Source organism: Bidens hawaiensis, unplaced genomic scaffold (assembly GCF_021521415.1).
Source record: "Bidens hawaiensis isolate Kalapana, Puna unplaced genomic scaffold, B.hawaiensis_p1.1 tig00036547_1, whole genome shotgun sequence".
NCBI classification, from domain to species: Eukaryota; Viridiplantae; Streptophyta; class Magnoliopsida; order Asterales; family Asteraceae; genus Bidens; species Bidens hawaiensis.
Genome location: NW_027496387.1, coordinates 33,433 through 45,390, shown reverse-complemented (window position 1 = coordinate 45,390; position 11,958 = coordinate 33,433).

Here is an 11,958-nt window from a genome sequence, read left to right as displayed (position 1 = left end):
ATGCATGTGATAAATCTTGAAGAATTAAGTCATTTGGATGATTGGTTGTTTTGTTTGGACAAAACCCGAAACTTTCGTTTTTCTTATCCTTGGCCGAAAGTTTGAGGTTCTCAAGGGGAACCATTTAGAGATGTAATACTTGCATATTTGGATGTGCATTTGAATGTTCATAACCTAGCCATGACCTTTGGATGTTTGTTTGTGTTGTGATTTATTCAATATTCAATTTGGTTGTAATATTATTTTATTTGGGTTTGTAAACTATTTATTTATTTCATATTGGTTTGTAATAATAAGTAGATTAGTTGTATTTCTTTTACTTGAGAAAAATGTATTATGATATATATGTATATATATATATATATATATATATATATATATATATTGTAAAAGAAGATGCAACAAAGTTTTTTTTGTTTTAGGCTTTAGTGGACCTCATAGTCCAAGATGGGATTTAAGCCCAATGGCCAAAACTTAAGCATGGAGGCCCAAGATAGCTAGGAGCTGAAGTTGGAGCCCAAATAAAGTGGAAGAGTCACAACACAAGGTGGACACTTGAAGCATATGGATGCGGGATCAAGTGGAAGTTCACCGACACATGCCTTGTGTCATTCTCGTCCCTTAGGAGAGACCTTTTGGCACACTTGTTTCGGTCAACAAGTGTTGTCATTCTAGGTGGTTATGGTTATGGAATTGTGTTTGTATTTTATGCTTGCGTGGTTAATTTATGTTTATTGTTTGATCATGTTTGGATGTTAACAATTAAAATCGACAACTAGCATAAAATTGATTCCTTAGAAATCATTAGGTAATAAAATTGGTTTTATTAAAGGTTAATGATTTAATAATAAAATGGGTTTTATTAAAAGGAATTTGAAAATTGGTTTTCAAAGGTACCATACATTTGAATGCATGCAAATGGAAGGTACATTAAATAGTTTTCCAATCTAGAATTTTTGAAAAGTAAAATCCCTTTTAAAACGAGTTAAACACCATCCTTTTATACGACACTTAAGTAAATTGTAGACTTGATGTGGGATAAGGTTCACCTAACCACATTTAATAAAACTTGTGATCTTAAGGTGGTTTTACAATACTTTTGGAATGAGGGTCACCTAACCACTTGTATGTGTAAACACACGCGTGTGTGTAAGTAGGACGACTTGATTTGGAAACCATGTGAATAGGGTCACCGACACATGGCGTTCAAAGGTGTTGATGGGATTAAACATACCAACTAAACATATGATGTTTAACCGATCCCATAAAACTAGAAGTTGCAAAGGGTTGCAATTCTCAAACGTTGACTACCTTGTTAATTTGAATAGTAGGATAAAGGTCACTTAACTACTATTTGAATGAAACGTTGGGTTCTAGATTTTAATCAATAATTGTCTTGGAGACATTAAAGGGTATTAAAGATTAATATTTATTGATATTGAAAATACAAAACTGAACTTTGTTAAATTCTTTATAGATGGCCGCAAACAATCAACAGAACGCTATTATCCCTCATGTGCATAATCTATCACTGAGATCCATTTTGGACAAGGATCGTCTAAACTTTAACAACTTTATGGACTGGTATCGAAACTTGGGAATTGTTCTCAAGCAAGAGAAGAAGTCCTATATTTTAGATGATCCTATTCCCGATGAACCTGATGTCAACAACTTGGAAGCCTATGCGGATTGGCTGAAATACACCGAAGATTCGGTGCAAGTATCTTGCCTCATGTTGGGAACAATGATTCCCGAGATCCAAAAGGATTTCGAGAATCATGGGGCGTATGACATGATAACCCAGCTTAAGGAAATGTTCCTTACTCAAGCTAGGGTGGAGCGCTTCGAAACGGTTCGAGAACTTCATGCATGTCATATGGAAGAGACCCAATCTGTCTTATCTTATGTGCTTAAGATGAAAAGACACATTTATCGGCTTGAACGGCATAACTGTCCCGTCTCAAAAGAGTTAGCCACGGATTTGATCCTTAACAGCTTAACAAAAAGGTTTGAGACATTCGTCATGAACTACAACATGAACGGATGGGACAAAAGCATTGGTGAGCTTCACGCAATGCTTAAGACAGCCAAAGTCGGCATGGGTAAAAAGGTTTTACCCGTTCTCACGATGAATGAGGGTGGCTTGAAAAAGAGGCATCACCCGGAACCAAAGGCAAAGGTTGTCGTTTGTAAAGGGCAAGTCAAGAAAGGGTTCAAGGGAAAGGCAAAGGTGGAACCAAAACTCAAGAAGCTAAAGGTTAGCGCTAAAGATCTGTGCTTTGGTTGTGGGGAGATAGGTCACTGAATGAGAGATTGTCCGACCTATCTCAAGGAGTTGAAAGCTAAGAGGGATGCGGGTCAAAATTCAGGTACAACTTTCACGATCCATATTGATCTTAATATTATTTCTTCTAACACATGGGTATTGGATACCGGATGTGGAACTCATATCTGCAATTCATTACAGGGGTTCAAAAGAAGAAATGATTTCAAGAAAGGAGATATAAGTCTCTTCATGGGCAATGGAGCAAAGGTTGACGTCCAAGCTCGAGGAGATTATGTTTTAAAGCTTCCAAATGGTTTGGAAGTTATTTTGAAAAACATTTTGTATTCTCCCAGTTTGACTAGGAATATTATCTCTGTTTCTGTATTAAGACAATTTGGTTATGATTTCAAGTTTGTAAACAATGGTTTTTATGTATTCATGAATGATGTCTTTTATTTTAAAGCAATGTCGTTTAACGTCATTTATGAATTGGTTCATGATAATACATCTATTGATAACTCGTTGTACCAAGCAAGCACCAAAAGACTCAAATTGGATTTGAGTAAAACTTTTCTATGGCATTTTCGCCTTGGTCACATAAACAAGGATCGCATTCATACACTTCAAAAGAATGGTCTTTTGAAATCAAGTGATGATTCATTTGATGAATGCGAATCTTGTTTATTGGAAAAAATGACCAAAGAACCATTTAGTAGAACTAATGAAAGGGCAAAATACTTATTAGGTATCATACATTCAGATGTATGTGGTCCTTTTAGGACAATGACAAGGAATGGTGAAAGATACTTCATTACCTTTACCGACGATTATAGTCACTATGGGTATGTGTTCTTGTTAAGATACAAAAATGAAGCCTTTGAAATGTTCAAAGTCTTCCAAAATGAAGTACAAAATCAACTCAACAAAACAATCAAAGTACTGCGTTCCGATAGAGGAGGTGAATACCTCAATGATGCATTTCTAGAACATCTTAGAAGTTGTGGGATTGTCTCACAACTTACTCCACCTGGAACACCACAAACATAATGGTGTGTCTGAAATGAGGAATCGAATTTATTGGATATGGTTCGATCCATGATGGATAGAAGCACATTATCTCTATCGTTTTGGGGTTTCACACTGATCTCTACTGCCTGTATTTTAAATATGGCACCAACCAAGAAAGTGGAAAGGACACCTTTTGAAATATGGAATGGAAAGGTTCCATCATTATCATATTTAAGGGTATGGGGCTGTAAGGCTTTTGTTAAAATCTACACCCTAGAAAAACTTGAAATCCGATCCACTAAGTGTATCTTTGTAGGATATCCCGAAGATTCGATGGGATATTACTTCTACAATCCAAATGAGCATAAAGTGTTTATAGCTCGCAAGGCTAAGTTCTTGGAAAGAAGGTTCCTTATGGAAGGAACTGATAGAACTATGGAACTTGAGGAGGATCGAGAACCACAAGCCGATACACGTTTGGTTGACACTAGCGATCAACAAGAGGTTGTTGATAATGATCAATTGGTTGATCAACCCACACAAAACGTTCGCAAATCTGGTAGACTTAGCAGCCCACCTGAAAGATATAGATTTTTCATGGATGGATGCTATGTGGTGGATTCCGACGAACCAACCACATACCGAGATGCAATGTCACAATCTGATTGTGATAAATGGCTGGAAGCCATGAACGTTGAGATGCAATCCATGCATGACAACCAAGTATGGGACCTGGTTGCTCCACTTCTTAATTCCAAACTGGTTGGAAGTAAGTGGGTTTTCAAGAAGAAAACTGATATGCATGGAAACTTGGGTACTTATAAAGCTAGACTTGTAGCAAAGGGTTTCACTCAAACTCAAGGGGTTGACTATGATGAAACTTTTTCGCCCGTGACGATGCTAAAGTCTATTTTTCCATCAAGGATCTTGGTGAGGCCGCCTATATTTTGGGAATAAGGATCTATAGGGATAGATCAAGGCAGTTGATAGGTTTGAATCAAAGTGCATACATTGACAAAATCTTGAAAAGGTTCAAGATGGAAAACTCTAAGAAAGATTCGGTACCTATTCAAAGAGGAACAATGTTGAGTGTGTCTCAATGTCCAAGCTCAAAGGATGAGCAAGACAAAATGAGTGGAATCCCATATGCATCTGCTATAGGATCCATCATGTATGCCATGATATGCACCAGACCGGATGTGTCATGCGCCTTGAGCATGACAAGTAGATACCAACAAAATCCTGGAACTAGCCATTGGGTGGCAGTTAAGAGCATATTGAAATACCTTAGGAGGACTAAGGATATGTTTCTTATATATGGATCGGGTGAGGAGGAACTCGTTGTAAAGGGTTTCGCTGATGCGAGTTTCCAAACTGATCGAGATGATTCTCGATCACAATCGGGATATGTTTTCGTTCTAAACGGTGGTGCTGTCTCTTGGAAGAGCGCAAAACTAGACGTGGTAGCCTTGTCCACCACTGAATCAGAATACATCGCTGCCTCCTTGGCAGCTCAAGAAGCTGCGTGGATCAGAAAGTTCATTGCCGATCTAGGGGTAGTCCGTACCATTCAGGACCCTCTAGAAATCTTTTGTGACAACGAGGGTGCGATTGCTCAAATCAAGGAAACTCGTGCACATCAAAAGACTAGGCACATTGATCAGATATTCAACTACATAAGGGATGAAGTTGGAAAGGGAAAGATATGTATTCGCAAAGTTCACACTGATCAAAACATTGCGGATCCACTTACGAAGCTCCTTGAAAGGCCGAAGCATGAGGGTCATACTTGCGCCTTAGGACTTCGATATTCTAGTGATTGGATTTGATCTATTTTGTACTTGGATATCGGAACAATGGTTATTTTGACTCATTCATATGATTATGGTTTATGATTATGACTTTTGAGTTATGTTCCATTTTAGCATGTTTAAATCCATGAATAAGTTAATTATTCTAAATGTCCGTAGTCGTTCATATTTGTGGGAACAAGTATGGAGGTAAGACTATTATGAACTTGGATTGGTGGATATTCACAAGGCATGAATATAGAGCAAGGGTTTGCTACCAAGGTTCATAGATATTTATGGGATATAAATATTGGACTGACCCGCCCTCAAATTTTACTGCATGGAATCCTTGTGATTTGTGATCATAAGTAAATTTGAGTAAAGGCAAACATCATAGTATCCTCCGACCTGAGATACATATTCGGTCTTGATATTCATCGACTATTATACTTTGACTTAGTTCTTCGTTGCTCTGAAATATGTCAGTACATAAGGCTAAGCTTAAGTATAGTACATAGTAATAGTGAGAGACGTATGTAGTCAATAGGGGATTTGTCCCTCTTATTCGTTGAGAGTTAAATGTCTAAGGCCTGATTAGTTAAATCAGCAGAGAATGATCACTCTGTGTTTCTGGATTTAACATGACATTTGTGGCAAAAGGATAAATGATAGTTTCACCTAAATATTTCAAGTAAGGGACTTGAATGGGATGATGTAATTGAATGGAATTCGTCATGCGTATTAGGGATAGTAAACCGTTGTTAGGCGGTATTTTCTATTTGCATCAATCTTATATGTATCTTGTGCAAGTGGGAGATTGTTGGAATCGATCTTCCCAAGACACATATTAGAGTTGATGTGGCTAGTACGTATTGATCCAAGTCGGGTCATACCCAATAACAAGCTAGACAAACGCCACGATAATTATTATTAGATATGATCTAAGTAATGATTATCAACACTTATAACATTCGAAATTGGGTTTTCTAAATATTTGCATTTGTGTGTTAAATAAATTATATGGATAATTTATATTTTGAGAGATGTTATTTAAATTGGTTAAATGACATATTGCATGTTACTTATGTTATGTTTATAACATAAACATTATAAGTAAATAAATTGTAAGTAATAAAAGGAGATTTGAATTTTGGGTGGGAAAAACCTCTTCCATCTTCTCTCTTCTCATTTTGTTTCTTTCAAGACACGCAAGAGAGTTTATTGGAGGATTATAATTCTTGGGTGAATAATCTCTACACTCACACACACACACACACACACACACACATCTCTTCTTTCTTTTCTCTCCATTAGGAGCCGAGAACAACAAGAAGAAAATAACAAAAAGGGTTTGTTCTTCTATCAAGTGTTAGGACCCTAGCAACCAAGGTGTTTGTTGGAGCTCGTTGGGTATACAAGCTTGAGGTTTCCTTCTTTGGAAGCTCGTCATTCAACCTCATTCATCCCTTTCATTCTCGGATTTGAAGGTATGTATGTTAACACCCTATGGTTGTGTTTTGATAGCATGCATGTCGTATATGGATCCTGGATTGGGTTAAACATAAACGGGTTTATGTGTATTGGTTAAACAAGATTTTAAACTTTATTTTCGAAGCGTTTTTCCTTAATAAATGGTTATTTTGGACTTTGATAGTCTTGCTAAAACCCAACAATTTCATGGTTTTAAACAAATTAAATATCATTCGAACATAGGATTTTAGGTATTTCTAAATTCTAACCCCATTCAATAATTCGAGTTAAAAGATCCCTTTGATACTTATCGTAAGTAATTTAACAACAAAACCTGCAATTAGGTAATTTAACAACAAAACTACTTAACTTAAAGCACGGTGTGCCGTGTCTTAAGAACCAAGTCTTTGATCGTGTCTTCAAGATCGAACTGTCATCTTGTCCTTTTTCATCGTTTTAAGAACCCTTGTATTCTTTTTATCTTAAAAATCAACATCCATTAGCATGGTTAATCAAGAACTACTGGATCTAGAAGAAGATTAGCATAAAATTACTTGTTCTTCCCTTGAGTTTGTCGACCAAAACCATTAATATTAGCCATGGTTTTGGTCGATTGTATTTTACACATACACATTATCAACACAATAAAAATGGGAGGATTCAATTTTAATTTTCACATGTTTACAATTTAAGTCCCTGAATTAGGCTAAGGATTTTTGGCACCAAAGTACCAAACTAGGGTTGTTCACGAGTCGAGCCAAACCGAGCGAAGGCTCGCTTGTTTCTTGGCTCGTTTACAATCAAACCGAACGGCTGAAATTCGAACCGAGCGAAAAACGAAACGAGCCAAAATCGAATCGAGCATTTATCGATCGAACATCGAGCGATTACGAGCATTTTTTATTTCTTTTTCACTTTAAAATTTTCAATAGGAAACAAGTTTAAAGGTTGTAAATAATATATTTTGTAAACAAATTAGTAGTTTTTAGAAAAATGTATAATAGGTTGTAAATTTTTAGGAGAAAGAAGTTTGAAGTGGGATATAATGAACATAGAAACAAACTTTTAGTATTCTGAAAACTTGAATAGAACTAATAAAACTATAAAATTCAAGGAATAGGAAAATTTTAAAAGGTTTAAAAAATTATATACTTATATTTTATGTTTGTTGTCTATATATTTATATATTTGTTCATATATAATTATATATAAAATAAAGTAAAAATATAAGAGTCGAACCAAATCGACCAGACCTTTGCTTGTTGCATGGATCGTTTACAAACCGAACCGAGCAGAGTGGCTCTTTTACAATCGAGCAAAAAAATGAGTGAGTATTTTCCGAGCGAGCGCCAAGCGAGTTCGAACGACAAGCGGTTTGGACGACTTTAGACCAATCTAACCTTTAAGTTTAACCTCACAATCTATCTAACTCTAACTATACTATTAAAGCAATACACTATGGACGCATGTCGCCATTCTAGCATGTCCACATAAAATTTCACATAAACAATTACCATTTTTATATTTTCCACCTAATTAATAATTAATTAAAATAAATGGTCATTATAAATTACATTGCATTTACCAAAGTTATATATCACAATAGTTAACATAATTATAACAACGATTTATTTACGGATTAATTAAAAACCTATAATTACGTTTGTATTTAAAAGATTAAACTCTCTATTAGTTTTAATAACTCATAAAATGCTTTTATTTTACTTCTGTTATTTACTCTATATTGACAAAACATATGTTTTTAGCATAATAATAATGAAGTCTAATAATATGATTTTGTTGATTGCAGGTTACATTGTCATTTTACATTGTTGTTAAAGCTGTCATTTACAATTTTTATGTATTATTTTACTTATTGTTAACTTTAAACAATTTTATATAGAACCATATGACCTATTACTCTTTACATTGTTGTTATTTTTAGTTATAAATATATATTTTTAACTTTTCATTTAACTCTGTTATTTGCATGTTTTTTATTTGAATTAAATATCAATGTAATGTCTTATAATTCATGTAAAATTATTATAATTTTTATATGTATAACATTTGCATTTCATTAAATTTACTATATATGCATATATATGGCGTTTTAGATATTTTTCACAGGTATGTAACACATGTCACTATCCAATGTTGTATTCAAAGAAGTTTTAGAGATTTATAAATTGCAAAATTATGTTTATCTATGAGTCCATTAGGTATTTTATTATATATATTATTAAATTTAACATTTTTGTTGTATTTATTTAACCACCCGTCCTGTCACACCCGAACCAAAGGCGGCGGAACATGCCAGGGTGCAACGTGATTGGACAAATAAACAAGACACTATTTAAAGTGACAATATTTAATAAACTCATTTTACTTCATAAAATCAATAAACAACACGTCTCGTTCATACAAATAAATTGAATACAAATAAACAATTATATTGTTCGTTTTACTAATATCCTAATAGTCTTGGTAACGTTTTTCGTCAAGTCCTCGAGTCAACATAGTCAAACCTGTAACATTTCATAAAATAAAGTTTATCAACACAAAGGTTGGTGAGCAATTCATAAGTTTTGAGCATATAAGTATATAGTGATAAAAAACCACAAAACTTGTATACGAAATAATAAATAAAAGCAATAACTTGGATAAATATATAAAATCGCTAATAGAATTACGTTAGGGACACCTTGCTATAAGGAGATGCCAAATAGTCTAGGATTTTATAGTTATCATTAATTGCATTACATTAACGAAACCTTTCTATAAGGGGATGCCAAATAGACTAGGATTTATAGTTCCACCAACCAAAGGAGATAAACATATAGGCATGTAATCATAGAGCACCAAATCAAGCAATTATTTAAGTAAAGTATACAATAACATTTGTGGTTTAAGATTCAAGTATAAAGAATTTAATTGAATAAGTATGAAATGTCACCCCAAAACGAAAGATGGAAAGCGGGGTATGAAAGTACTCACGTTAAAGTAATAAACTTGAAAGATGATAATTTGGAGATTTGCCGGAACAATGAGTTTAACGAACAATGCCTAAAAGGAAAGAAGTCTTGGATATAGAAAGGTTGTCTTGAAAGTCTTTAAATAAAATAAATGTTGAGAAAAGTAAACGATTTAAAGTTCATGGTTTAAATATAACTATTTAGGAATATATAATAATAACCCTTTAAAATGTAGGTTTGCTCGAGACCAGGTTAAAGTATCTAACCTTAAAATACTTAAGTTTTACAACTAAAAAGTTAACAACAATGTTTTTAAACAAAAGTTCGGTTTAGTTCGGTTTCCATCTCACAACAAGTTCATAGATGGTTTCCACATGCCCAAATAACCAAGAACTTGTAAATATGACAAACAAACTAAAATGAACAGAAGTTAAGTAAGATTAATATGTATAAACAAGTTATATAGAAATTATATATATCAAAAACATGAATTCCTTCATGAAGCCTTGCCTTACGAGGTCCGAAACCTCACCGACCGGAATCGGAGAAGTAACTATCAAAGGTAACAAGAGGTATTATATTATATATATGTTGTACCACCATAATCAAGTATTAATAAGACCACATAAGTTAATTAGAATGAAAGATTAAACTCAGTTTGACTTTTGGAAGTCAAACCTTTAAGAACACTAAAAATAACAACCTTGGATCTTTGTATTTGAGAGAGAATTTGGAGATGTAGCAGGTGAAAATGAAGGGAAATGGTGGTGTATATATATGGTAAGGATAATGGTCAAATATGGGTGTAATTTACAAGAGTTTTCATGAAAAATGGATCAAGACAAGACACAAAACAATAAAAACTCGTATAATATGTGCAGGCCTCACTGGGCGCCGCGCGACCATGCTCCGTGCTTTGGCCGCACGGCGCGGCGTGCCCAGGGTGGGGTGGTTTGGTCCAGCTCGTCTAGTGTGGTTTGTTTTGCACCCGGAAGTTCGTTTTTGATGTATTTTGATCGTTTTAAAGCCGTTTTTGAATCCGAAAAAAAGGGGTTTTCAAATTGAACATGTGGGAATGATTTCGTAATATAAAATTCAATTTTTTATATATTTGAAATGTTCGGGATATAAATCGAGTCGGTTTACGTGATATACGAATACACAAACGAATACAAATAGAACCCGAAATTAACGAATGTCACAGTATCCCCAACTTTTTGAAAATTTCGTCCTGAAATTAAAAATAAACTCAAAGAAAAGTTAATTACTAAAGAATATCGCTTTTGGTAAAACAATTGCATGAAAAATCTTAAAGCAAAGAATAATGTCAAATCCCTGCATGATTCGAAAAACGCTACAAATGAAAATCATAATAAAGGCACTTATATATAGGATGTACCGGCGGCGTATCCACCATACCCGTATCATAATTCCAATTTCTATCGTTTTTCCGCTATCATCCTCGAGCCTGAGTTATCGCACTCAACCGCACTTACTATGTCTTTCATACGAGGATTTCGATATTTAAGTGTGCACCCATAATTAATTAGATCATCGTATGGTCCACATGGTTCGTTCCATTGTGTGGTTTAAGATACATATTTATTTTGAAATATTTAAATAAATGAATACGTAAATAAAATTGTTGAATTTACAAATATTGATAACCAATACCAGTGGTTGAATATTTTGGGATTTTCTTTTAAATAAGTAGAAAAATGGGATATATAAATAAAACAATTAAAACCTTAGAATATATACCAAGGCGAAAATAACAATTTGGTTTGAATAATTAAAGACGATCAAACAAACAACAATAAAATTTAGGGTAAGCAATTACGAAACGAGATTTGAAGTCAAATGTCGTCAATTGTGAAAGAATAAACAAATAATTAAAATCCATGGTTGAAAGTTGGGACTAAATTAGTATAAAATCCGATAAGTGAAATTTTAATAATGAGAACTCTGATAAAAGGAAGTGAGAAATCCAATAAATGAAAACGAGAATCCAGAGAATGAAAAAAAAAATCTGATGAGTGTACATGAGAAAAGCCCAATAAGTGAGTACATGAGGTTGAGATAAACAACGATACAATTAACAATAACGTCGTACGATGAGTTTCACACACGAACAAACTTGAGGTTAAGTATTTGCGGTTATGATTGCATGAAATGATTATGTATCAAGAGAATGAGGCGAGTTCTTTGGGGTGACGCATACGTGTATCAACATAAATAAAATAGCATTTGATTAACAACCAAAACAATCGATGAAATGCGATAAAACGTGAATACGGCCACTATTGTGAAACCGTTTATATAATCGTCATTATAATAACGATTTCTAATAGCACCAAAACTTGCGGACAACCACACATAGGACGCTTAATAGCTCAAATGAAACGAGGTAGAATAATGCATAGAATTGTGTTTACATAAATGCTCAAAT